Source organism: Tupaia chinensis, unplaced genomic scaffold (genome assembly GCF_000334495.1).
Source record: "Tupaia chinensis unplaced genomic scaffold, TupChi_1.0 Scaffold000394_1, whole genome shotgun sequence".
In the NCBI taxonomy this organism is placed as follows: domain Eukaryota; kingdom Metazoa; phylum Chordata; class Mammalia; order Scandentia; family Tupaiidae; genus Tupaia; species Tupaia belangeri.
Genome location: NW_006159896.1, coordinates 2,646,269 through 2,673,887, shown reverse-complemented (window position 1 = coordinate 2,673,887; position 27,619 = coordinate 2,646,269). Strand labels below are relative to the sequence as shown.

The following is a 27,619-nucleotide window of genomic DNA, read 5'->3' as shown; positions in this document are numbered from 1 at the left end:
TCCTCATTCACATTGTTTCCAATGAGAGGTCTTCTGTTAGCCTGATGGGATATCCTTTGTAGGTAATTTGCCATTTTTCTTTTGCTGATCTTAGTATCTTTGTGAGTTTTGGTCAATCTTGCTATAATGTGTTCTGGAGAAGATCTTCAGATAAAGAATTTAGAATATTCATAATGATGAAGCTAACAGAGATGGAAGAGAAGAGAGATAATGAACTGTGGAAGAGGCAGGAGACGAGTTCTAGGAGTTGAGGAAATCTTGCAAGATCTAAAAGAGGAAATACACACTTTGAAAAAGAATCAAATGGACCTGTTAGAGATGAAGGCTATAATACAGGAAGTCAAAATCGCCCTTGACAGTATTAAAAACAGACTAGATCATACAGAAAATAGAATCTCAGACATAGAAGAGAAAATTGCTGGCCTAGAAAAATCCACCACAAAGATGGAAAAAATTGACCAAAAAAATGAGAATAATATATGAGAAATACTAGATACCATCAAATGTCCAAACATCTGGGTAATTGGTATCCTGGAAAGTGAAGAGACTCTTAAGGGCATTGATAATCTATTCCATGAAATCCTGCAAAAAAACTTTCCAAACCTGGGGAGGTACTCAAAGATCTAGTCCCAAGAAATACAAAGGACCCCAAATAGAATCAGACAACTAATTTTTGACAGAGGGTTTCAGTCAGTACAGTGGGAAAAGGAAAACCTCTTTAGCAAATGGTGCTGGGAAAACTGGGTATCCACCTGTAGAAAGATGAATCTGAACCTCTATCTTTCACCATTAACAAAAATCTAAGTGGATCAAAGATCTAAACCTAAGACCTCAACCTATAAAACTGTGGAACACACGGGGAGGCGTGATGTGGGCAGTACACAGCGTCCAGGTCCAAGTGGCAAGCAGTAGGAGCGGGGTTCTGCATCCACCAGTGGCTGTGGTCCTGCGTGACAGGGAAGAAGAGGAAGATGAAGTCGAGGATGAGGATGAAGGCAGTGACGATGAAGAGGATGAAGATGATGAGGTTGTTGACGAGCAAGTGGATATTGACTTCGAAGCTTATTCTATCTCACATAACGATTATGACAGAATTAAGTTACTGCAGCATCTTTTCCTAAAGGCTCCTGTGAACACTACAGAACTAACAGAGCTCTGAATTCAACAGAATCATATTGGGAGCGTGATTATGCAAATGAGTGTTTCAGAATTGATGCAGCAATGATGATATGGATGAAGATGAGATTTTCAGTTTCGTAAGCTTTTTAAATTTAACTGAAAGAAAGGGTACCCAGTGTGCTGAACAAGTTGAAGAGCTGATTCTAAGCCATTGTGAGAAGAACTGTGAAAAGAGCGTGGTTGAACAGCTGGACAAGGTTTTAAATGACACTACCAAGCCTATAGGCTTTCTCCTCAGTGAAAGGTTCCCTCCACAGGTCGCTCTGTCCATGTATCAGCAACTTCAGAAAGAACTAACAGAAGCACACAAAACTAGTAAGCCATGCGAGAAGTGCTACTTTTACCTTCTGATTAGCAGGACATTTGTGGAAGCAGGAAAAAACAATTCCGAAAAGAAATGTTATATCCAAAAGAAAAATGAGTTAATGTTCGCAAATGCAGAGGAAGAATTTTTCTACGGGAAGGCAATTCTGAAGTTGAGCTGCTCAGTGAAGGAGGAGAGCGACACTTCTCTAGGAGGCAGATGTCTTTTGACGACATACCAGTGAAGCCTTTATGAACTGTGATGTTGACTCCAGGCGACAAGATGAACAGAATCATGGATAAGCTGAAAGAACACCTATCTGTCTAACCCATTTCCTATGGGTAGTGATGGGCGTGGTTTATAAAATTACCAGAAAATTCAGTGAAGACTTACTGAAAAGCTCACGACTTTATTCAGATTAAGATCCTCTACAAAAAGTAACATTTGTCCCATGTGTCTATGACACAATTACAAAACACTGCTTTTTAAATTTTGGTCAAATTATGTATGGGTGATTAAAAACTTTTCTAATACATAGAAAAACATGCAGTAATTTAAAGAACTCAATCAAAATTTCTATTTTTTAATTTTAAAATTAAAAAAAATGAAAACACTGGGGAAACTCTGGGAGACAAAGACTTCTTAAATAAGACCCCAGAGCACAGGCTGTAATCCCAACAATAGACAAGTGGGATTACATCAGATTCAGAGGTTCCTGCACAGCAAAAGACACAGTAATTAGTGTGGATCGACAATCTCCAGAATGGGAGAATATTTTTGGAAGCTATGCCTCAGATAAGGGACTGATAACCAGAGTACATAGGGGACTCAAGTGACTTACCCTCCCAAAAATGACTAGCCCAATTGAAAGATGGGATTCCCCTTTCCCAGTCTGTGTGGCGCTCCAGAATCTCCTTCCTCGGTCTTCCTCTCGTTCCCACAGTCAGTGAGTGTTCAGTTCACCAAGTGTGTGTTTGTGTAGTGACCTCAAACCACTGCCACGCTTTGAACAATTTGATCATCAAAGTGTTAATCTGTCTTTTTCATGAGCAAACTTTAATTTTTTGGTCCATCATTTTTATGCCATTTGCCAATTTTAATTTTTATGTTCTGTAATATATAAGACCTGCAAATAAAGACAAAGTTATCAAGTTGGAATTTTCTTTAGATCTTTTCATTATTCAGGATAAATAAAAATGACTATGACAGATTTATGTTATTGTGGTGTGTCTGGTTGCTTTCTGGCACTTACTGAATGTATGCTTTTTGTGTGGATAGACTTAGATTATTCTAGTGTGGTGTCACGTGATAGTTCTTGAAAAATACTTACGCTGTGGTGCCATGACACACCATAAGACATCTGCCTTTAAGTGCCTCGGTTATCACCAGTTGGCTTATGGACCTAGGCAGCCATTAAGTTGGCTGAGTTAGGAGTGCCTGCATTAGCATTTGGAATTGTTATGTCTTCCTACTGAATTGGCTTTGTCATTATGGAATGATCTGCATATCCCTGGTAATAGTCTCTGATTTGAACTCTACTTTGGTAATACAGCCATCTTTTTTTTGATTAGTGTTGACATATCTATATATTTTCATTCTGTTACTTTCAACTTATTTGTATGTTTATACTTAAAATGAGTTTCTTGTGAACAGCATGTAGTCAAGTCTTGCTTTAGCCAATTTGATGACGTCTGCCTTTTAATTTGGGTGCTTAGACTACTTATGTTTAATGTGATTATTGACACGGCTGGATTTAAGTCTGTTCTTTGTTTCCTCTTTCCTCTATCCCTGACTTCTTTTTAACTAATGGGGTATATTTCATGATTCCACCTTATCTTTTTTAGTGGCTTATTGGCTATAATTTCTTTTGTATTAGTGGTTGGCTAAGTTTATAATATATATCTTTAGCATATCATAGTTTACTTTCAAGTGATAATAAAACCATTTCATGTATAATATAACCAATTTACAGCAGTATTTATTTACTTCTCTCTAATTCTTTGTAATATTGTTGCTAGACATTGTCCTACAAATGTAATGTCTCTATGAGACATTGTTATTCATTTGCATAAAATAGTAATCTGTTTGAGTATATTATCTTTAAAAGAGATTTTAAAACTGCATATAAGAAAATCTAAGGGTATAACTCAATCCATTTTTGTAAAGTAAAAACAAAAAAACAAAACAAAACAAAAAATGTAGCCACCACCTAGAACAAGATATAGAACATATTAACACCCCATATGTCTACCTCATGCCCCCTCTAAGTCATTAACTAGCCCCCAATATAACCATTATTCTGACTTCTGTATATGTAGTTTTGTCTGGTTTTTGAATGTTGTATCAAGGGAATCATAAAGTATTTACTTTTGTCCAGCTTCCTGCATTTAACGTTATGAACCTGAGCTGTATAATTTTTTCCTTTCACGTGCTCACCAGAGAGAGACAGAGAGTGATGGAGAGAGAGAGTACAAGTGAGAAATTACCCCCTGGCGGGGGATAGCCACACTACAGTCCTTTCTCCATTTTCCTCTTGAGATTTTGCGCATGCACCACAAGTGCCCAATGTTTTTTAAGCCCCTGAGTCTGAGATTCGAACCGTGGAGTTTGCCATATGGGATCCAGCCTCTTAACCACATGCCATCTGCTGGCCCAAGATGTATCATATTTTGTGTATAGCAGGAGTTTTTACTTTTTCATTTTTGTATAGTCTTCCAATCATTCTAAGAGTAGAGAATATTTTTTTGTCCTTTCCAGTGTTGGTAATGTTGGTTGATATTTTAATTGGCTCTGGTTTGGGCAATTATATTGCCATATACATCTTTGAACAGCCTTTTTGGACATAAATACTCATTTCTTTTGGATCCAATATCTGGAGCTATTGGGTCTTAATGTCTATATATATTCAGCTTACTAGATCTGGCCTATTTTCTTTCTTTTTTTAAAGAATTATTTTATTTAACTTTATTTATTTATTTACTTATTTTAATTTGACCAGAGAGGAGGATAGAGAGAGAAAGTGAGAAAGCAAGCCACCAGGTCTAGTACTTGAACCATGGTCAGCCATGTGGGAGTGAGTCCCAGTGCCTCAACCATCACACCACCTGCTGGACCCTGTCACTGTGTTATGATGTCTGCTGCCAGAGCATCTTCTGGGTCATCAGGAAAGTCATGACACATTTTTGCATAGAAAAATATGTCATGACTTTCCAGACACCCTAATAGACTGGTTTCCTGTTGGAAGGAGTGTATGCACGTTCACTTCAGCTTCATGGTAAGCACAGCTGTTGGTGTTTACATTGATCCTAGCCTAAGTAGGAAATGTCAAATGAAAAATGTCAGATGAAGCTTACATAACCTGGTTTTATTTCATAATCAGACATGTAGGCTTCACTGGTAAGTGCTCAGTGGTTGCTGACACCTTAAAGGGTAAGAAGCACCTTGCTCCTAAGATTTACAGGGAGAGGGATCTGTATTTGTGAGAAGGCTTAACCTGGGGAGGCCGAACGTGCTCTGAAACTCAGGTCACCCTAACACAGCAGCCCGGGTTGGGAATCCCCTTCAGAATTGCTTATCACATTTCCAGGCAAAAGTCACTGACGGAGAGAACTTGGTGAAGCTGCCTAACTCGGACATAACCAAGCTGTGCGTAGCTCAGGGCAGAGGAAGACAATTAAAGCTGCGCCTTTGTCAGATGACGTCCTTTCTGGAGCTCACCTGTCTTCTGGTGTTTTGAAGCAGGTCAAGGAACAAATTGGCAACTATGCCATTTCTCTTGAAAGTCATTGTACAAACTGCTAACGATATCTGGTTACGTAATTTCTCCTAGTATCTGTTACCTGTATATTGTCTTCATTAGAGAGGAATTCTTATATTGCAAACTCCTTTGGGAAATTTTAGTCTTCAAAATGGCGAACCGCTAGTTTCTTTGCCAAGCCAAATTTTGACTGCACGTCAAGGCTATCTGTGCACTGGTGAAACATCTGCTTTGCCTGGGAACACATCTGGATTTGCAGCTTTGATGAAGCAAGCAGGCCCACCTGCCACTGTGGCAGGGCCTTTGCGTGTCGGCATACATTGGTGTCAGACTGCAGCAGTCCTGGAAGCCTACTGTGAATGCTTGTGATTGCATCAGAGCCAGGCCCGAGCCTCTGCCTTCTCAGGAGGTTTTGTTATGAAATGGAGCAGAACAGAAAGCTGCTTCATCTACATGGGAGTGCACTGGCCCTCCAAAGACAAGTCTCAAAGTACTCGATCGAACTTGAAGTACTGGACTGAAGTTCCTTTCTTTTTTTTTTTTTCTTTGAAAGGAAAGGAAAGCCAACAAAACAGCCAGAGGAAGAGGAATTCATTCACGACTTGGTTTACTTGCTAGATATTTTGGTCATGTGAATGAGGTAGACCCTTAATTCCCCATTTTAGGTGTTGTGGAAAGTGGGCACCTTGGGGCACTCTGCCCTTCCGAAGGGGACTGGGGTGGACAGGGCTGCAGAAGTGCTCGGGCACTTGGAAGCGGCAGGGATCTGCAGAGACCTGAAAGCTGCTTCTGCTCAGTGATGCTCGTAGAGGTGTACAAATCCACAGTCTGTCCATGGGGACAGACCAGGGAAGAAGACCTTGGCATCGCTTCCTTTGGTGACTCAAGAAGAAAAGAAAATGATGCTGTGTAGATTCAGCTGGAAAACCGTTGCAGGATGGTGCTGTTCCCGCACATCTGGCACTCACTGGCTCTTGTCAGCAGGCTTTGGGACTGGTCATTTGGGGACCACTGCCTTCCTGTGGGAGTCTAGGTTTTCTAGCATTTGTTGGTAGCTAAACAAAAAAGTCAAGTTGACTGAATAGCAAGGTTTCTTATGTCAAGGACATATATCACATACCGTGTGGCAAACATCAAGGAATGTTTCACAGTTCCAACTCTACATTCAGTAATAATAAGTATCGCTGTTCGTTGAATACTTCCCATGTGAAAGGCACTCTGCTGATGGCTTCATATGACAATTTTGTTATCCTCATTTTCAGTTGAGACTTAGGCACAGAGAGGCTAATCAGACTGCCCACGGTCGCGGGCTGGTCTGGTGGAGTCAGAAATGGACCTATGTGGTCTGGCTCCAGGGGCCACATGTGGACCCCTGGTAACTGCTTCTCTCATGCCAGATTGCAGCACACAAGGTCCGAGGTGAAATGGAGCCAGAGAAAGACCTAAAAGAAGCTATTTCAGAACGGGAGGTTCACGCTGCAAAGAGGCCGTGTCCGCATCATGGGTGAGCTGGAGCGCCAGCCAGGGCTCGGGGCCGATGCAAAGTGCACGAATGGAGCTCTCGTGCTAAGAAGGAAACAAGACTGTGAAGACAATCATTGAATACCCCTGCCCGGTACATATGGGAAGCCTGCACTCTAGGGCAGAAATGGAAAGATGTGAAGACGTGATAGTAGGGAGGGCAAGTGTAGATAACATGTCAGGGAGCGGGTGGGAGGGATGGGCTCAAGATAAAAACATTTAATAGATACAAGAATGGAAGGTTCTCTGTTGAAAATGATACATATGGTAATATCTTTGATTTGATAGGCACTGCATGTATTTTTTTTTTTTTTTGGAGAGGTTTACGCTATAGGGCGCGTGCGCTCGCCAGACAGACAGAGAGAGACGTAGAGACAGAAAGCGAGAAATCACCCCCCATGGGGGATGGTCACGCCGCGATCCCTTCTCCTCCATTGTCCTCTCAGGATCTTGGGCATGCTCGCACACGCACCCAGTGTGAGTTTGAAGCCACCGGGTCCGGGATGCGAACCGCGGTAGACTACATGGGAGTCCAGCGACATAACCATTAGGCTAACTGCTGGTTCCCTGCATGTATGTTTTGAAAAATCATATCATATGCTGTAAAGATGTACAGCAATTAAACGTAAATAATAAATAATAAAATAAAATAATGATTTTAAAAAATGACCTACTTGATAGGGTAATTGGGAGGATTCATGTGATAAAGAATTTAATTTCTCCACCTAACATTCTGGCCAGAACCTAATCAATGCTCAGTAAATTGTGGCTGCTGATATTTTTTCTCTTCCTCTTTTCCTTCTTCCCTTAATTGTTGCATCATCACCAGATGTCTCTCTGACATGTACGTGGACTGATCTTGAATCTCGAATCTTAATCCTGTGGATACAGGAAGGCCAGAGCTTATTCTCTGGGTCTGTGCATCCTAACACCTGCCATTCCCACCTCCAAGAAGCATTTCTACAGTCGTGAGTTGGTCTAGCTGCTAACCTCTCCAGAGAAACAAAGCTGAGCTCTGGGAATACCCACAGAGATTCGCGAAGTCCTCTAGGTTGAGCCATGCTCCTGGCCTATGGTTCTGGACTCCAAATTCTTCCAGGGTGTCCCTAGATTCCCATTTGCCTCCAGTTTCTCTGAGAGAGGCACTTTCAAGGCAGTCCTTTCTCTCTCTCTCTTTTAATTTATTTAATTTTATTTGTTATTATTTTTTAATTTGATCAGAAAGAGACAGAGAGAAAGGGAAGGTGAGAAAGCAAGCTGCCAGGTCCAGGACTCAAACTGTGGTTGGCTGTGTGGGAGTCTAGTGCCCCAGCCAAGCTGCCACTGCTGGCAGGCCCTTCTCTTTTTCACCGTTTCCTTCCCTGAGACTGCCAGGCTGAAAGGCTGTGAGAGCAGAGCAGTGAGAGACCGGGTGAGTCGGGGGAGACCTAGGTTTGTCATTGGATAACCATGGATCCCACTACCAGGAGCTGCAGAGCGGTCAGGAGCTGGCAGACTCTCCTAAAGTGCTGTCAGGGGAACTGGTGTCCTCATAGTCTCATTGTCCTAATATGTCCATGTCCTTTTGGGGACCTCGCAGCTCTGAGAGCCCTGTCTGGTCCGGTTAGTGCTTTCATGTTCGCGTGATGTGGCAGGGCTGGTGGCTGGAGAGCCTGCGGAGGAGTCCGTTGTATGAGTGATGATGGCTCCTGACAAGTGACAGCCTCAGAGTCATCCACGTGAAGACGGCCTTTGGTTCCACACAGCATGGCTCAGATGTGGGGACACCGGGCATTAGGAAGTAAGCTCTGCGGGGCTAAGTGGGGTTCAGTATGCAGCCTTCTCTGCACTTCGTAGCTCTTCCTGGGGTCCCAGATGTGCTGTCTCTTAGTGGGATGGAAATCAGCTTCTGGAGGGTCTCAGACAGGCAAGGCTATTTGGGGCCATCTGGGTTCTGTGTTGGCTGCCCTAGACCTCCTCGAGGGAGGAAAGAGCCTCAGAACCACCGTGGTCCCTTTCTGCTAGGAGGCCATGGCAGCATGGGCAGTACAGGGGTTCAACCCTGGCTGGACAGTGAGGGGGATCTACCCCAGTAGCTGTGCGTGCTGGGTCAGGACCCTTCCTCCTAACTCTCAGAACTCAGTAGGAGCTATTAGACAAATGGTATGTCTAACTAGAAACATCACATTTTAAATCCCTTGTTTACATCTGGCCAATATTTATGTTCAGTTGAGACAGTTAGGTTGACTCTCCCTCCCACCCCAAGATGTTTAAAAATTAAATAGCTTTTAATAGGATTGTGTATGCCCAGGTTTAGGCTGAGTGTGAGAGTGTAGAAGCGGGTCTGTGTGCGATGGGGAGGTTAACAGGCAGCTCCTCCTGTCCCCCGGCCTCCTCTCAGAGTGGTCCTGGCAGCCCCTGCTGCCTGTAAATACTTGGGGTTGCCTCACTGGCATGTCAGCATGGGGTGAGAAGGAAACAGATGATTTTATGATCCATAAATGCAAGCACCAGACATGCTTCAGAATTCATTAGTGTTTGCTTGTCATTACAAATAGCCTGTGTTGTTTGCCTTCCGACTAGACGGGCGGGCAGGCCAGTCCCAACTACAGGGCGTGGAGGGCCCTGGAGCCCCAACTCTCTTGGGAAGTGAGAGTTTAAAGCAAAGTTTTAATTCATGGCTGGAGATTGTGTCTTTCTCCTGAGTGTAGGCATTGAAAGTTTGAATCTTTAGATTCAGACCGGCTTTTCCTTTGGTGGAAAATGTGAGGTTGTTGGATAAAACCTACTCATAAAATAAGCTGTACTCTCTTCTCTATTTTTTTTTTCCTCCCTTCTGTTTCTTTTCAGCATTATGAATAAGCTTTCTGGAGGGGTGGAAGGCCTCAATATGCTATGTCCAGACCCTCCCTGCGCAGCAGAGTTTGCACCGCATCCCCAGCCCTGCCCCACTTTACAGAGGACAGCCCCTCCCCACTCCTCAGGCCGTTTCAGACCTAGGTAGCCTTGGGAGGTGAGTGTGCGGCGGTGGAGGAAGGCAGCTGTCCCCGAGGTGGAGGCGATCAGAGTGGGGCTGAGTCACCCTTCTGCACGTGGTCAGGCCTCGTGGCCCTGGCAGTCTGTGAGGCTCATGTGCACAGGAGCCAGATGTCAGAGGTCTCTGAGTGGAGTTGTCGAGATGAACATAATTAGAGGGGGAATTCTTTCATGTGATCTTCATGTGACTTGCTGGGGCCCATTGGGACCATGGGTTCCGGGCCACTCTTCAGTTCAGCACACACTACCCAGCCACGTATGGGGCTCCCTGCCCGGGTTTTAGGGCACTCGAAGGTGTGTGAACCCCTGCCTAATGAGGAAGGTAGGTGATTATGAGGACTACGGTAAGGGAAAGTGTTTGAGGGACTCCAGCAAGCTCGGGCCTTCCTCAATCAACAGGATTGGGACTCAAGATTTAAGACCAATTGGGAACCAGCAGTTAGCGCAATGGCTATGTCGCTGGACTCCCACGTAGTCTAGCGCAGTTCATGTCCTGGACCCGGTGGCTTAAAACTCATGCCGGCCGCGTGTGCGTGCGTGCCCAAGATCCTGAGAGGAGAATGGAGGAGAAGGGATTGCGGCATGGCCATCCCCCCTGGGGGGTGATTTCTCGCTTTCTGTCTCTATGTCTCTGTCTGTCTGTCTGGCGAGCGCACGCATCCTATAGCGAAAACCTCTCCAAAAAAAAAAAAAAGATTTAAGACCAATCATACATCTCAGAGAGACATCTGGGCCGTGTGTCGGGGAGAGTCACTACTCCTAGCTGGGGCATCAGGCAGAACAGGGGAGAGACTCCCATTTGTTGCTGGCCTGGGAAATTGTTATAATATGGATACAAGATAGGATGAAAGGACTTCTCCAGGTGGAAGGATGAGCTTGCACACAGGTCCAGCACGTGGGAAGAAAATGGCCACGTTCAGGGACCAGTGAGTGGACTAGTTTGGCCAGAGCAAAGGAGAAGTGAAGGCCGTTGTGGGAAATGAGATTGGAGGGGCGGTGCTGCCGTGGAGGCCCTCCGTGCTCTGGTCAGTGCTCCAGAGGCCCCAGCACAGCAGGGAGCCAGTGGCTCCTTGGGAGCTGTGCTGCCTTCGCGAGGCTAAATAGGCAGCAGCCAAGTCCCTCAGGTATCCTAGCCACGGTGTGCCCCAAGCCAGTCAGTCTGATTCTGTCTCCAGAATCCCATGTTTCCCCCTGTCCCCCGGGCCCCTCAGCACTCCTGCCCAGATGCCAGCAACGGGACATCTATCATTGCGGACTCCTCCCTCTCACATTCTCTGTGCCGATTTGGGCCTCCTCTGCTCCTCTTCTCTCATCTCTGTCCCCAGGGCTGCCTCCCAGCTTGGGCCACCCTCGTCTCCCCACCAGTGCTGGCATTGGTCCCCCGGGGACTGCTGCACCATGCCTGCCCATTCTATTCTATTCCAGCCCTGTGGTTTTAAAATCTCTAGCGACATCACTGAGCCTCCTCAGGGTTTCCAGTGCTTTCCCCAGTAGCCTCAGGAGCAGTCCCAGGCCTCGAAAGTGGGTGTGCAGGCCAGGTGAGAGCCAGCCGTCCCTTCCTCCCAGTCCACTTCTGCCCTCCCCACGCATTCTCTGCTTCACCTCCTCTGGCCTGCTCACAGGGCCTGGAACCTACCTCCAGGCCCGTGCACTTGGCCGGTGTCCTCGCCCGACCTGCACCTGGCCAAGCCAGCCCCGGTTACACTCCGCCTGCTTCAGCTGTCCTTTGCACTCCGTGGCTCCTGAGATTAATGCCCTCGTTTCCACTAGAAGGCAAGCATTGCCCACTCACTGCCATGTCCCCTGAGCCTCGCACAGTGCCAGGTCAGAACGGCCACTTGTGAAGACTGGCTGGGTGTTAGTGGTCACAGGGGACTGAGAGGGAACAGAGTAGGCTGGGTCAGAGGTTGGAAATGAGGCCATGGTCTCACTGCCTGACCTTAAACAGAGGGTTTCACGCCATTGAAGGCTAGTGACTCCAAGGCCTCAAGGCTTCCTTGCCCTGGACGCAGATGTCCCTGTAGAGATCAAGCATTTGGAAGGTTGGCTTTCCTCTAGGCCTTTCAGGAGAGGAACCAGCCTTCCTGAAGAGCGGCTCCTCCTGCTCTGCTTACGCACCAGCCGGCCAGCCGTCATGGCTCTGCTGCCGCCCCAGCCGGCCAGCCGTCATGGGGCAGCCCGGCTCGCCATGTGCAGCCATGGCTGGGATTTATCAAGTCTGGCATTGTTTCTAGAATCCTGCTCTGTCTCAGGACTTTGAACTACTTGTGATCAGAAGCAAGTTACTGGGGTGGGGAGATGATGGCTTTGCTGTGACGTGTTGAATGAAGCCGTGGTCTTGACGAGTCGAGGCCCGTCCTGCGATCTTCTGCCTCTGCTCCGTGCCGAAGCTGGCCTCGCCCCTGCCAGGAGGGCAGTCTCCCACCCCGGCGCAACCTCCAGGCACAGCATCTCCCAGAGGTCGTGTCTACCCCGCCAGCCTCTTCTAAGTGAGACCGTCCACTGCCTGGTCCCATCTGGTTGCTTTACCTGGTGCCTCAGTCTCCTTCTGGGACCCTTTGTATTAAAAAGGCAGGTTTTGGCATCTGCCATTTGCACCCAGGTAAACTGACATCATTTCCTTAATTTCTGTGAGCCTCAGTTGCTCAACCATTAAACAGAATAGCAAAGTTGACGTCATGGTCTGGTTTTGAGACTTAAGTAAGTCTTCCTGGGCCAGATCCATGGCTCAGTGGTGATGGACTGCTCAAGAGGAGCCGGATCTCACATGGTGACTGCAGTTCAAATCCCCAGGTTGTCAGCGTGAAATATGCTGGGCCTGAACATGAGGGCCCAAGACCCTATGGGGTGCAGGACTGGAAGAACGAGGTTACTGTGACCAGACCCTGCGGAGAGGGGATTCCCCTGCCTCGTACACATGCTTGAGTTCTCTTATTAAGAAAATGCCCCCTTCCCCTCCTTTGTCCTCTCTGTCTCTCTTTCTGGAACCTGAATTTGCCTTGGTCATTTGTGTTTTTCCTGTTCATTGCCCTCGTCTGTCCCGAGCCTCCTTCCTGTCACCCCCACCCGCTCTTTCCTGTCTCCGTGCCCAGTTCATTCCTGTATAATAGCACAGTGCCTAGAAACCGCTCACCCCTTCTTGACCAGATCTCTCAGCCCGACCTCTTCATTTGCCCTCAACACACTTGGAGAGGGGCTGGCTGGTGACGTGGTGGTTAAAGGCACTGGAGTCCCACATGGGTGACCATGGTTCAAGTCCTGGACCTGGTGGCTTGCTTTCTCACTTTCTCTCTCTCTGGTCAAAATAATAACAGTAATAATAAATAAAGTTGCATAAAATAATTATTTAAAAAGAAAACACTTGGAGAAAGAAAACTGCTGTAGTTTCGCAGTCTCAGGGGCAAGGCTTACTTAATAGTTTTTATATAATGCAGATAATGTGACTTCCGCTTCCCTTCGGCTCATGGAATAGGAGAACTGGGAGGCTCTTAAAGACCATCAGGGCCATTGCATCGTACAGACCAGAAACAGCCCTGTGGAGGGAAATGCTGGCCTGAAGTCTCAGAGGGGGGTTAGGGCACAGCTGAGATTCAGACCAGGTCTCCTGAGTTAGGAGGTCTCCATGCAAACCCCAAGTTGCCAGTGTGAGCTGCAGGTCCTTCTAGAGCTTTTTTGAGTGTTATGTCTTTCCGTCCGTAACCCGTGTCCCTCTAACGGTTACAGCTGGAGCTATCTAACCATTGGTGACGAGCCCCACCTCCCTTCACGGGGTGGAAAGTGGGCGTCAGGCAGATCCTCAGGAACGGGGTATAAAGGGCCGAGGCCGGCACGTGCAGCGTCCTTGCCTGCTGTCCTGCGCTGACCCTGTTCCCCGGTTCCTAGCCGCCTGCCCCGGCTCCCCCTCACCCTGCCTCTCTGCCGAGGCTTCTCAGCTTGTCTTCGATCCTCCCGCCTTGACTTCCCCTTTCTGATAAGTGTCCCGTATAGCTCAGTGACACGCTTTTCTACGCGTCTTAGAGCCACATCATCCGTTGTGGCTGCGTGTGGAAACTGAGCACCAAGAATGTGTCTGGTTCAAACTGATATCTGTAAGTACAACAGACCAGATTTCCAACACTCAGTACAAAAAGAAATTTTAAAAAATCTCTTCAATAATTTGATTTTATATTGATTACATGTTGAAAAGGTAGTATTTTGTATATATTGAGTTAAATAAATTGTTAAAATTATTGCCACCTGCTTTTTTCCTTTTTAATGTCGCTATTAGAAAATTTAAAAGATGTGGCTTGCATTAGATGTCTACTGGACAGTAATGACTTAGAGCTTCGATGCCTTTCACAACCAGGGATTCGGGAAAGAATTAAGCCTAAAGTCCAAAGGCCACTGTATGTAACAAATACGCAGGCTTCTCTGCTCTGTGGTTCTGATAAGAACCTAGATGCGGAAGGCTATACCTCCTGTTGTTTCTAATTTTAATTTGCATTCCAGTTATGTTTCTCTTAGTTGTGTAATGATGGCTCTTGGTTTGACGTAGATACTACCAAGCTTCTAAGAAGTCCTTTGATTTTTCTTTCTTAAAATCTCAAACGAATGTTACATTTTGCTAATTATCATTTTAGTATGTATTGAGAAGATCATATTACTTTTTTCTTTTTTTTTTCAGGCTTTTGCCATAGAGTGTGTGCTCACACTAGAGAGAGAGAAAAAAACAGAAATAGTGAGAGAGGAAGTAAGAAATCGCCCCCCGGGAAGATGCCCATACCTCACTCAATCCCTTCTCCTCCATTCTCCTCCCAGGACCCAGAGCACCCCCCCCACACATGACCAGTATTACTTTCAAGCCACCAGGTCCTGGATTTGAACCACAGTCAGCCGTGTGGGAGTCCAGCACCCCAACCACCATGTCACCTGCTGGCCCCATACTTTTTTCTTCTTTATTGATGTGCTTCTTTGATTAATAATATATTATTAGCCAATTCTCCTGTTTCTCTTTCTTTCTCTCTCTCTTTCTTTCTCTCTTTCTGAAAGAGATATTTTGTTATGGGGCTCGTACACTTGTTGGAGAGAGAGACAGAGACAAAGAGGCATAAAATGAGAAATCATCCTCTCGGGGGATGGCCACACCGCAATCCCTTCTCCTTCATTCTCCTCTCAGGATTTTGGGCATGCATGCACATGTACCTAGTGTGAATTTCAAGCCACTGGATCCGGGATTCGAATAGCAGTTGGCCATGTGGGAGTCCAGTGATGTAACCATTATGCCATCAGCTGGTCCCAAGTTCTTCTGTTTCTTAAACAAACCTGCTAGATTTGAGGATTCTTTCATCACTTTTGTGCTTGGGAACAAATGATTTAGCGTAAGAGTTGTATGTTGTTTAAAAGGCTGAGAGAACTCGCTGGTGGTCCTGGCACCTTTGTGTTAGCATCAGTTTTTTGTACTGTTTTTGCTGTACTCTTCAGACATAGAACATCTCAGAAGTGGAAGGTAGTGGGAAGGCTAGGTTGGACCCTGTACCCTCCCACGAAGCAGGTGCTTCCAGAAATTCCATTTTGCATACCCAGCGATGTTCAGGATGACTCCACAGAATGTGAAGATCAAGATCAAGAAAGATTGAACTATACTGAAGAACATGATTGCCAAATGTCAATTGCCAAATGTAAATTTTAGGGAAAAGTGAGGAGCAAATTAGATTCGCAGAAAACCGAAGTAAGGAATTAAGAGACAAACTAAAATTTCCTCCTGAAATTCACAGGGAAAAATAGGAGGCAAACCTGATGAACTGTCTCTAGGAGATACCGTGCATGTATCACAGGGATTCTAAAGGGAGTGGTGTGGCAGATGGGGTAAAATGTATGTATAAAGGACAAAAGCAGATTATAAAACCAGATACAATCTGAGCAAGTGTGTGTGCATATGCATGTGTGCCCCATACTTGTGAGTGTGGGAGTAGCCTCCGCCCTGGAGGCAGAGATGCTCTGTGGCCACTGGTCCAGGCCCCAGAGACCAACAGACTTGGGTTGAACCTTGGCTGTCATGTTGATCTCATATGGGAATTGGAGCAAATTGCTTAGCTTCTTCAACTGAACGGCTACTTCTTAATTTATAACAAGAGGCAATGATAGCACCCACCTCATGGTGTTGCAGCAAGTCAGTGAGCAACACACGCTTGTTAGGTGACTGACTCGCCTGGCCCTTAGTAAGTGCTCTGGATATGTTAGTTACTGTCATAGACCAAATGGAAACTTTCATTCTCTGAGTGTTGGGTTAATTGGTAATTTAAACTTTCTCCAGTGAGCTTTTTTTTTTTTTTTTTAAGAAGTATTTAATTTTATTTATTATCTTTTTTTTTTTTCTTTTTTTTTTTTTTTTTTAATTTGACCAGAAGGGACAGGAAAAGGTAAAGTGAGAAGGCAAGTTGCCAGGTCTGGGACTCAAACTATGGTCAGCTATGTGGGAGTCCAGCACCTCAACCACCATGTCACCTGCTGGCCTGTCAGTGGGCTTTCTTTATTGTCCAGGTTTTCTATAATGAACATATATTAAGTCCCTAATTTTAAAAAAGTATATTATTTTTTAAATGCAAATATGTTAATGGTATAACTGGAAAAAAGCATTTCCCAAAATTATGGAGAAAGGAAGCGGAACTTAGTCGCCAGGGTATGAAGGGAAAACACACGTGTGGCCCTGGGGCCTTGTATCCAGCTGAGCCGAGCTGCTGGTGGCTACTCTCCATCCTGTTAATTGGGGCCCTGTCTCTGTCACATGGACAGGAGACTGTTCGCAGGGCTGCAGTTGGCTGCTGCCCTGCGTTGACAGCTGGTTCTAATTGTGCAGAGCTGCTCCATACTAGGGCTGGAAAGGGAATGTTTTGGGAAATTTGCATCATCTTCATGACCCTAAATCTACATGTTTTCGTCCAAAGTGAATTGTGCTCACATGAGAAAATGAGAGTCCTCCAAGCAGTTACCAAACAGCAGGAGCGTGCTCGCAGGGTTGGGCCCGCTCTGCCTCCCCCTTGCTCACGTTGTCAGGGCGTACAAACCCACCCAACACTCACTATTGGGGAGCTTGCTCTGCTCAGTCCCTCCAGTGTCTTCCCCTCCCACTCAAAAACTGTGCACAGAGTTAAAAAATAAAAACCCTCTCCTTATCTGCCCTCCAGGCTGGGCTGTGACCTGGCCTCACACTCTGTCCTGTCCGTCCTCCTCCCCTCCCACTCTCCCCAAGGCTTGCTGGGCTCCAGCCACATCTGCGACTTTGCTCTTCTCAGATACTCCATGGTATTCTTGACCCGGGGTCTTTACATGTGCACTTCCCTCTGGCCAGGACCCTCTTCCCCACGTGTTGCAGCATCTGCAACCTCACCCCATCGTAGCTCCGCTCCACGCCGCCCATCGGCCAGGTCTCCTGAGGCAGCCTTTGCAGACTGTCTCTGCTTTCATTCCGATTAATATTTTTTCAAAGGACTTATCATCTGACTTATTACACATTTCTGTAGATGATAAGTTCCGTGAAAGCAAGAGAGCATGTTCCTTTAGTTCATTGCTGTGCGTCACTGGAAAAGAAATGCATGGAGATGCTCTTCACAGCCTGTCAGTTACTCTTGTCCCTGATTTTCTCTCTCCCTCCTCTTCACCCTTTTCCTTCTGTCATCGTCATCATTATCTGAGATACAGCTGAAGTCACACTGGCACACCATCTGGACGGCTTGGAGCTAAACAGTGCCTACTAGGACTTGAGCCCTGGGAAGCGAAGCAGGAGGGCGCGGTGGTCCTTTGTGGTCCTTTGTTGCCTTTAGCTGTGGCAGTTCCCTTCACTGCCTGTCTCCCTCACTGAGCAGCCCTAGGCTCCTCCAGGCCTCACCCCATCCCCTCAGAACCTCTCCAGGACAGAGCCTGGCTGTCGATGCCCTTGTCTTTCCTCTTCCCTTTAGCCACCGTTCCTCCTTTCTTTCTTTCCTTGCCCCCCTTCTCCTGTTGCCTTTCCCTCCTTCCCTTTCTTTTCTTCCATGTTTCACTGCAGCTGGTTTTGCTCTGGGGAGAGTTTAGGGCAGCTCCTAGCAGGAACCCCACTTTCCCAGTTAGCCACGCCCTCCTTTGTGTTTCCATGGGACCTCTGGGTACTCTATTCAAGCCTTAGCAAGCTCTCTCTACAGGACACGTTTGCTCCCTAAGGTCCCTACGGTTTCCCCTGGTCACGCCATCAAAAGGCTTGGAAGCCTCTGGTGGTCATGTGAGAACTGCCTATGATTTTTAACTGTTGATGCTGACAGGCTATAAGCAGGTTATGACTGGTGAGTGCATGTGTCCTAAGGCAAAAACCTCTAAAAAAAGGATTTAACATAAGATTTACAATATGTAATATGTCATCTACTAAAATAATATTCAAATAATCCTGTACCTGATAAACAATGCAGAAGAACTTATGAAGAAAACCCCTGATCTGTTACCCACGGCCCCTCCTTAAAGGTGAACTGTTGGGCCAGCTGGTGGCTTGGTGGTTAAGGTGGCTGGATCCCACATGGTCCACTGGGCAGCTTGAATTCTAGACCAGGTTGTTTGAGAAGTACTCTGAGCATGTGTGCACGTGTGCCCAAAATTCCAAGAGGAGAATGCAGGAGAACGGATTGCAGCATGGCCATCCTCCTTCGAGGGTGCTTTCTTGCTTTCTCTCTCTCTTTCTCTCTCTCTGTATCTCTTGCCATCTCCCTCTGGTAAGCTAGAGCCAAAACTTAAAAGAAAGAGGAAGGAAGGAAGGAAGGAAGGAAGGAAGGAAGGAAGGAAGGAAGGAAGGAAGGAAGGAAGGGTAAACTCTTTAAACTTTTTCCTGTTGATTAGTTTTTGAATTTTATTTGGTGCAATGAAACCTCTATTTCTTGTTCCATCACTTTATATAATAACTCCTGTCTGCTCACTTCCTATGTTTCCTCCCCTTCTCCACTTCCTGCCTTCTGTCAGTTGCACTTTTACCTTGCCAGATTAATGAACTTAACATTCTGACATTCTGCAGCTCCAGCCACTCTTCCTGAGGTGAACTCGAGAAGCTGGAAACCAGCAGACAGCATTTGTTATAATTACAGCTACGTAACTGCTGCTCAGTGCCAAGCTAAGTCGTGTGCCAAGACTGTACAAGGGGTCTTCAAAAAGTTCACAGAAGATGAGAATTATGAAAAAGCTGTGCATCGGCTTTTAGAATTTTTTACACCCAAGTGAATTCATACTTTAATTCTATTTTCTGCACAGATTTTTTTGAAGTCCTCTCATATTTCATTCTCTCTGACCTCAGGCCATGTAGAAAACACTATGTCTTCCAACAACCCATAGCTTCTCTTTTCTTTTACTCTATCAGTTGCTTGATATTTGGTATGTGTGCATGTACGTATGCATACATTCAAGTATATGACATTTAACTGTATGTTAAATATTTGAGCATGTGTAACATATTAAATATATGTTTAAAACTTACATATATACAAACAGGAATTTCTTATTCTTTTGTTATTCCTGGAGGTAATTTTTCTTTGTCATCAGTTGCTTTTACCATTTCCTCTGACTGTTTTTGCGCTTCCCATTATATTTTATTTCTGTCGTATTTTTAATTGGTTTTGCTTTTTCCCCAGAGACTGCTCTCCAGGATGCCTTGGTTCCCCTCCAGGTTGAACTAATTGTTCTTTAGTTTTCCTGCATAGCTGTTATCGTGGGACTTCTTCATAGCTCTCTGAAATTAGGCTCTTTCCTTTTTTTTTTTTAAGTCATATTTATTGAAGTTTAATCGTACCCACTAAAAACAATGAAATCACCCTTTGTGGTGACCTGTTTGGTGGGTTTTGAAGCTGTGTACTCTTACTTCCCCACCACAACGAAGAGGGAGAACTCATCTGTCACTCACTAGAGTTCTCTTGTGTCCTGTGGTGACAGGTTTTTTCCCGTCCCCAGTCCCTGGTAAAGAGTGATTAGTTTCTGTCCCTGTAGTTTATACCTTTTCCAGAATCTCATACATATGAAATAAACTTTTTGTGCTTGACAGAGAGACAGAGAGACAGAAAGCGAGAAATCACCTGCCGGGGGAGTGGTCATGCCACAATCCCTTCTCCTCTGACTGTTTTTGCGCTTCCCATTATATTTTATTTCTGTCGTATTTTTAATTGGTTTTGCTTTTTCCCCAGAGACTGCTCTCCAGGATGCCTTGGTTCCCCTCCAGGTTGAACTAATTGTTCTTTAGTTTTCCTGCATAGCTGTTATCGTGGGACTTCTTCATAGCTCTCTGAAATTAGGCTCTTTCCTTTTTTTTTTTTAAGTCATATTTATTGAAGTTTAATCGTACCCACTAAAAACAATGAAATCACCCTTTGTGGTGACCTGTTTGGTGGGTTTTGAAGCTGTGTACTCTTACTTCCCCACCACAACGAAGAGGGAGAACTCATCTGTCACTCACTAGAGTTCTCTTGTGTCCTGTGGTGACAGGTTTTTTCCCGTCCCCAGTCCCTGGTAAAGAGTGATTAGTTTCTGTCCCTGTAGTTTATACCTTTTCCAGAATCTCATACATATGAAATAAACTTTTTGTGCTTGACAGAGAGACAGAGAGACAGAAAGCGAGAAATCACCTGCCGGGGGAGTGGTCATGCCACAATCCCTTCTCCTCCATTCTTCTTTCGGGATCTTGGGCACACATGCACACGCATCTGACATGAGTTTTAAGCCACCAGGTCTGGAACTTGAACCACGGTCGACTACGTGGGAGTCCAGCGACGTAGCCATTATACCCTCTGCTGGGCCCAGTAGGAGGTTTTCACATTCACCTGCACTGATGCATGGATCACTACTTCATTCCTACTTTATTGCTGGTAGTATTTGATTACATGGATTTGATTATCCCTTTTTATTTATTTCCTCTCCAATTGATGGAAACCTGGGTTGTTTCCAATGTGGGGAAATAGAGAACAGAGTTGCCAAAAATAGGCACATGACAGTTTTTGTATGGGTATAGTTTGCATTGGGAATACACCTACCCGTGGTATTGCCAGGTCACTTGGTAAATGTACACTTACCTGTAAGAGCCTGCTCTCCCAGATGGCCGCGCTGTTTTGCATACCCAGCAGTGATGTCCAAGAGCTCGGCTTCTCTGCATCCTCACCAGCACTGGGAGTTGTCCGTTAGGTGTGCACTTTCAGACTACTGTAACAGGCACGCGGGGGGACTTTATCATTGCATTTGCATTTTCCTGAAGGTTGATGGTGCTAAACATCTTTCCATGTGCTTACTTGCCACCATTCATCTTCCGTAGTAAAAAGTCTAAACAAGTCTTTTGTCCACTTTTTACAAAACTGGTTCTTTTCTAATTATTGGCTTGTAACAATTCTTTGTCTAATTTGTATGCAAGTCCCTTTTATCTTTTCAGATAACCGGATACATGTTTTGCAGATTATTTTTTGATCAGTTGCTTTTCATCTTAAGTGTCTTATGTCTATTAGAAGGTTAAATTCTTTTTTTTTTTAAATTTTCATCCCCAAATTATCTTCTTCTAAGACATTAATTTTGCTGGCTTAACACATATGCCTGGTGGCTCCTACGTTCTCCCACTTGACCTCTCTCCTGACTGGAGCGTGGAGTGGCAGGGCAGGACACGGCAGGCGTGCATGCTGTATGGCAGGGTGGGGACGACCTTGCAGGCATGTCTTCCGAATAGCCAGAAGGGAGCTTTATTCTGGAGCTCCAGGATGGGAGCCGCTAAGTCCTGTTTTTGTCTGGGGCGGATATTTGAGGCAGCAGGTGGGAGTGCTGACAAGAGGCCAGCGCACAGCCCTTTCTTGTCCTCCACTCCCCGACCCTGGTAGCTCTGAGGCAGTGCTCTCGAGGTCCCCCGGGCAGCTGGCTCCTCCGTCTCTGCAGCTCCCTCATGGCATATTCTAGCTGGAGGCTTTCCATTCCATTCGGTCAAAGACCATGCTGATTCCCAAACTGTATTGAAATCTTTCTTTGGAAGATGCTGCCTCTCCACTCCCATTCTCTCCTCTAGCTCGGGTTTATCTTTTACTCCTGTGATTTGCTAGAGGAGTCTCGGGAATGACGTTAGACAGTGTTCGTCGCACGCCATTCAGACATGTCAGTGGGTCACCTACTTCCTGGGTGGTTTTGGAACTCCTTTGGCTAAGTATGTGATTTTCCCTCCAGTTCTTCTGAAAATTGTTCATCAGTAGATCTGGCAGTACATTCATTATTTCTTAAAAAAATTTTTCACTTGGGCCAGGAGGTGGTATGGTGGTTGGGGTACTGGATTCAAAGTGGCTGGCTGCGGTTTGAGTCTTGGACCTGATGGCTTGAAAATCACAACAAATAGATCAACTTTTTTTTTTAAGAGGAAACAAAACAAAACAATAAAATCATCATAACCATGAAAAAATATTTCCCTTTATGTCAAAGTATGTGTGCACACGTTGAGAGTGTGTGTAGGGAGGGAGGGAGGGAGAGAGAAGCACCCTCCACAGAGTCTGGTCATACCGTGATACCCTTCCTCCAACCCGTTGGATCGTGGGCCCTCTCGTGCATGCCCGCGTGTTTCAGTCTGACCGGGCTGGGGATTGGAACCGTAGTTACCATGTGGGATCTGGCTTCTCTTGAGCAGTGCAGTACCGTTGCCATGGAACCACCCTCTTCCCCTCTCCCTCCGTGCTTCCCTCCCTCCCTCCTCTCCTTCCTTGCTAATCTGCCAGAGGGTGGGATGGGAGGAATGGAGAGGAACATGGAGGGAGGAGGCCCAGGGTAGCCATTGAGCGCAGTGGTGATGTGGTGCCTGGCTGGTGCCGGCCTGGGGGTGGTCCCTGAGGTCTGAGTTAGTGACTCTTGCTTGAGTTGATGCATTTTCCATGTGGATACATTTAGTGAACGTGATCTGGAGAAGACGGCAGTCAGAATTAAGTGCATATGTGGAAGGGCCGTGCGTTGGCACCAGCTTCCTGTGGCCCAGAAGGCCTCAATGCCGTGGGGTCTTCAGGCAGAACTCAGTTTATTCTTCCAGAACTCACTGACTCCAGGCATAGCCAAGGTGAGGCCTTTCTCAGGCCATGCCAAGGCAGCTGACTCGCAGACCCCTCAGCACAAAGTGGGCAGCTGGCCGAGTGGCCCAGAGCAGCCTTGCAGGGTGAGCTGAAACCAGTGGTGTCTGTCACCAGGCAAGCTTGCTGGTGGGTCTTTGTAATAAACATGTTTCTTCACTGCCAGAATGAGCTCTAGATTAATCTTACGTGCTTTTTATTTCATGCAGCTGGTCAGACACCTTTTTGGTTCTGGCCCCACTGACTCCACGGACATCCCCCATCCCTGTGGGGTGCCAGGGTAGGTGCGGCCAGGAGATGGCTGGATACCTGGTCTGGAGCTCAGGAGAGTAGCACAGGCTGGACCCAGACTTGGGGTTGAACCGGCTGTATGCGTGGGCTCCCAGGGAGAGGGAGACACAGAAGACTGCGGAAGAGGACCCTGGCCCATACTAAGTGGGGTTCAGAGGCATGTGTCCAAAAAGGAAAAAACAACCAGACAACACAGCTGAGAGCGAGGGGCTGGGGCGGGGGAGATGCAGGAGCAGACAGCGTGCTGGGGCAAGGGCGGGTGATGCTTAGGGCAGAGGGTGCAGGCGGGCCCGCCAGGGTTTTCTGGTCAGGTGGTTGTCGTCAGGGAGAAGCAAGAGCAGTTTCAGGGGAGCAAGGGGCACAGAAGGCCGGTGGGAGTGGGAGGCAAGTTCATGAAATGTGTCGCGAAGGATCCGAAAGGGTGAGCCAGAGCTGGAGGAGGTGGGCCCAGAAAGGCGGCTTGCATTGTTCATGGGGAGGTCGGCACGCATTCACGTGCTCGTGGGAAGGAGAATTGAAGAGGAAGAGGTTCAAGATATAGGGACAGGATGAAAGAGGGCCCAGAGCGGGCATCTGAGAAGGCGGAGGCGTGGGCTAGGCCCCAGAAGGACAGGTCCCCCTTCCATTACAGCAGGAGGGAGGGAGAGGCTACGAGGACATTGACAAGAAGTTTTCTTCTCGCAGCTTCTATCTTCCCCTGATGAACCCAGAGGCAGCCACATGACAGAGGGGAGGTCCCAGGGGAAGCTGACAAAGAACCCCATAGGCCCTTAGTCTCCTCTCGCATCTAGTCGACCTCAGCCAAGAACTCAGGGCTGAGGACAGACGGCCTGGGTGAGATGAGATCCCAGAGCTCTTGGGAGATGGCGAATGGCAGCCCGCACAGCTCAGGGGCTCAGTGAGGCTGCAGGGTGACCAGGGCCTCGCCGGCCTAGGCTCAAACCCTTGTCTCCCTTCTAGAACGAGCCTTGTCTCCTCTGGTCAGCTTTAACTTAGTTATAGTCGAATCCGTTCCATAGCATGGACCTTTTTTAGGCATGAGAGGCTGGAAGAGTTTTGTTCTATTACTTCACATTTTCCAAGCCCACTTCACATGGATGGAATCTTTTGTAATCCCGTGAGGCCAAGCACAGAGGAGGAACAGCGCCAAAGAGGTCAGCCCAGTCCTCGTGTTCGTGGAGATAGGACGGTCTTGCTGCCTCTGACACCGTGGTGAGCCTTCTGCCCTGAATTTGGGAGGTTTCAGCTCTGAGGAGCACTGGCGCCTCTTCCATTCATTCAGCAAACGCTGCTCAGGCATATGCTGCCCGCCAGGCCCTGGGCCCCACGTGCTGCCTCCTTGGTCAGGCTCTTCCTCCTGTCGCCCCTTCGGTGCTGTGGGGTTCGTTTCAGCATCCTCATTTTTATCAGTGTTGGAACTGATGCCAAGAGAGGTCACTTGCCACGGCACCCAGGTAATCAGTGACAAGGGTCGGGACTCAGAGAGAGGTCTTCTGACTCTAAGTCCACGGCTGCTTCCGTTTTACCACAGCGCCTCTCGGACACGATGTTTTACTCTGTTCCCGTTTTCGTTTTACATGTCACATGCTGCCCACTGCAGGGGCTCCTGGGAACTCAAGACCTGCACGTACAGTCAGGGTCTTAGATGTGCTCAAGTTGGGCCAGTCCATGGCCTGGTGGTTAAGGCAGCCAATTCCACGTGGCTTACCATGTGGTCCAAGTTCTAGGTTCAGCGGCTTGCAAAACCCCAGACGGAGGGAGAAATGGAGGCGAGGAGGTGGCAGTGTGACCAGCCCCATGAAGAGTACTCTTGCTTTCCTCTTCTCTTGCTCCGTCTCTCCAGCAAGTACACATGTGCCCTCTGGCTGATTAAAAAGGAAAAAGTAAATAAATGTTCAATCAAATACATTTTGGGCAGATGTATTAAGTACCTGCTTTGGTTCCTGTCTGCGTGACATCAACAAAATAACAGATTTTTGTTCATAATTCAAGACTGCAACAAAAGCGTGCAGTGAGAAAAGAGGGTGTTTGGACTTAAAGCTGCCTCTGAATTCTGCCTTTTTATTTTTTATTTGGTACAGGTTTTTGCCCTAGGGCATGTGTGCTTGCAGGGTGGGGGAGGAGAGAGAAACACAGTGAGATGAGAAGTGTCCCTTCCACCCCCCCCACCACCACCCTCCTACCCCCGGGGTTGGGGAGTGGTCACACCACAATCCCTCCTCCATTCTCCTCGGGATCTGGGATACTTAGGCACATGTGCCTGGTGTGTTTCAAGCCACTGGGTCCAGGACTCAAACCATGGTGGTCAATGTGGAAGTCCAGCAACATAATTGCTATGCCACATGCTGGCCCCTCTTCTTTTGTTTCTTAACAGCACTGTGCCCTGGGAAGGGGAAAGTGTAACTTTTATTGCCTGCTGGCTGTGCTAGGTGCTTTGCGTGTTTTCATCGCATTTCATCTTTTTTTTTTTTAAGAAGTTTTTGCTATAGGGCACGTGCGCTCGCCAGACAGGCAGACAGAGACAGAGAGACAGAAAGCGAGAAATCAGCCCCCAGGGGGGATGGCCACGCTGCAATCCCTTCTCCTCCATTCTCCTCTTGGGATCTTGGGCATGCATGCACATGCACTCGGCGTGAGTTTTAAGCCACCAGGTCTGGGACGTGAACCATGGTTGACTACATGGGAGTCCAGCGACAGAGCCATTAAGCCAACTGCTGGTCCCGCATTTCATCATTTTAATGAACTCCCCAGAGAAACCTAGCATCACACCCATTTGAAGATGAGCAAATGGAGGCCCTGAGAAGACAAGCAGCTGATGTCGGTGGCCAGGATCGGAGCCAGCTCTGTCTTAGCTGTGGAGTCCACACTGCTCCCTTTCTGGGCACCTTCCTGAGTTGTTACAGTGTGGAAGCTAAGACTGCAGACTGAGTGAAATGTATTTGTGTGCACACACACACGCACACACACACGTACCTTCTGTTGTTTGTTTAAAAACTACAAAGGGAGCACCTGCCAGCTGGAAATTGGGCAGTAACCGTGCCTCAGTCTTTGATCAACGGTTTTATGAATTCGGTCTTATATTTCATTGTAACCCATACTTTTCCGGGAATAGATCTGGGATTCACAGCGGAGAGTTGCCTTTGGCCTCGCAAGCATTAAAAGGGCAGTAACATACATTTGCGTGATTCCAGTGCAGTGGCATGTTCCTTAGCCGGGGGCATACAGGAGATGCATGGCCAGGTGATGTTGCCACTGTGTGGACAGCACAGGTGGCGGTGCAGCGCAGTGCTACCAGGCCGCGTGGGACAGCCCAGTGCCCCGGGCAGTGCTGCTCCCAGCCAGCACTCATCGCTCGAAACTGCACCGAGTGCTGTAAGCAGTTGTCACACAGCGGTATTCGTGTACCTAATAGAAAAGGTACGTTAAACATGCAGTATAAAAGAGAAAACTCCACATTCGGAGAGCACGCTTGCCACGAGTGGAGCTGGCAGCCCTGGAAGTTGCAGTGGGTAAGTGAGCGAGCGGGAGTGACGGAGGACCCAGGCGGGCCTGTGCACCACCACACACTTGATGACACCGCGCGCTTGGGAGAGGCAGGTTTATAGCAAGTATTCTTTCTTTACTCGTACATTCATCTTAGCTTACTGTAACCTTTTTTACTTAATAAGCTTTTTAATTTTTAAAAACTTTTTGACTCTTTTTAATAACCCTTAGCTTAAAATGTAAACACATTGTACAGTTATGCAAAACTACTTTCTTTATATCTTTATTCAAGGAGATTTTTTTCATACTTAAAATTTCTTTTACTTTTTTTACTTTTAAAATTGATTTCTGTTAAAAAGTAAGAGACAAACATAGACGTTAGCGTAGGCCTACTCATGGTCAAGATAGTATTACTTTGATCTGTGCATCCTGTCCCACTGGCAGCCATGATGAAAAACACAACCTGAGGTTAAATCAAGCACAAGAGTGAGCAATTCAATCAAGAGCTGCAGGAAACACAAAATACGTATGCTGATACAGTGCGGCAGACTGTTCTGCAGTGAAGGGTTTTTAAGTAAGTAGATGTGTGTTCTAAAATAACAATGAGCAGTCTCCTGTGGGAAGTTCATGAACCGGCCACACAGGCATCTAGTATCATTATGGAGTAGCACATGCTGTGTAGCTGTCTGTGCTGTGCTCCTCCATGACTCGTGGTCAGTGGGCTTATTTACCGCATCACACCACGGACACGTGAGTACTGCATTGTGCTGCGACATTCTGCCAGCGAGGATGTCACCAGGTGGGAATTTTCCAGCTCCACTATGATCTTCTGGGACTACTGTTGTCCGTGCGGCCCATCATTGACTGAACATCATTACATGGGATTGACTGTGTATATTTTAAAGGGGGAGAGGCAGTAAACGTAACTGAGGTGGATCAAGTAAATACACTTGAAACAAAACGCCAATGTGCATTTCAGAACCAGGAGAATTGTAGTAGACAGAGGCGGATTCCACA

General features: G+C 46.8%; 1 protein-coding gene and 1 pseudogene across 15 annotated transcripts in view; both read left to right on the top strand.

The window, feature by feature from the left end:
* Positions 1-27,619, top strand: part of RALGPS1 (Ral GEF with PH domain and SH3 binding motif 1) — a 284,196-nt gene that overhangs the window by 80,664 nt on the left and 175,913 nt on the right. The window lies entirely within an intron of this gene.
* On the top strand, positions 869-1,810 carry LOC102472427 (BRCA2 and CDKN1A-interacting protein pseudogene; annotated as a pseudogene).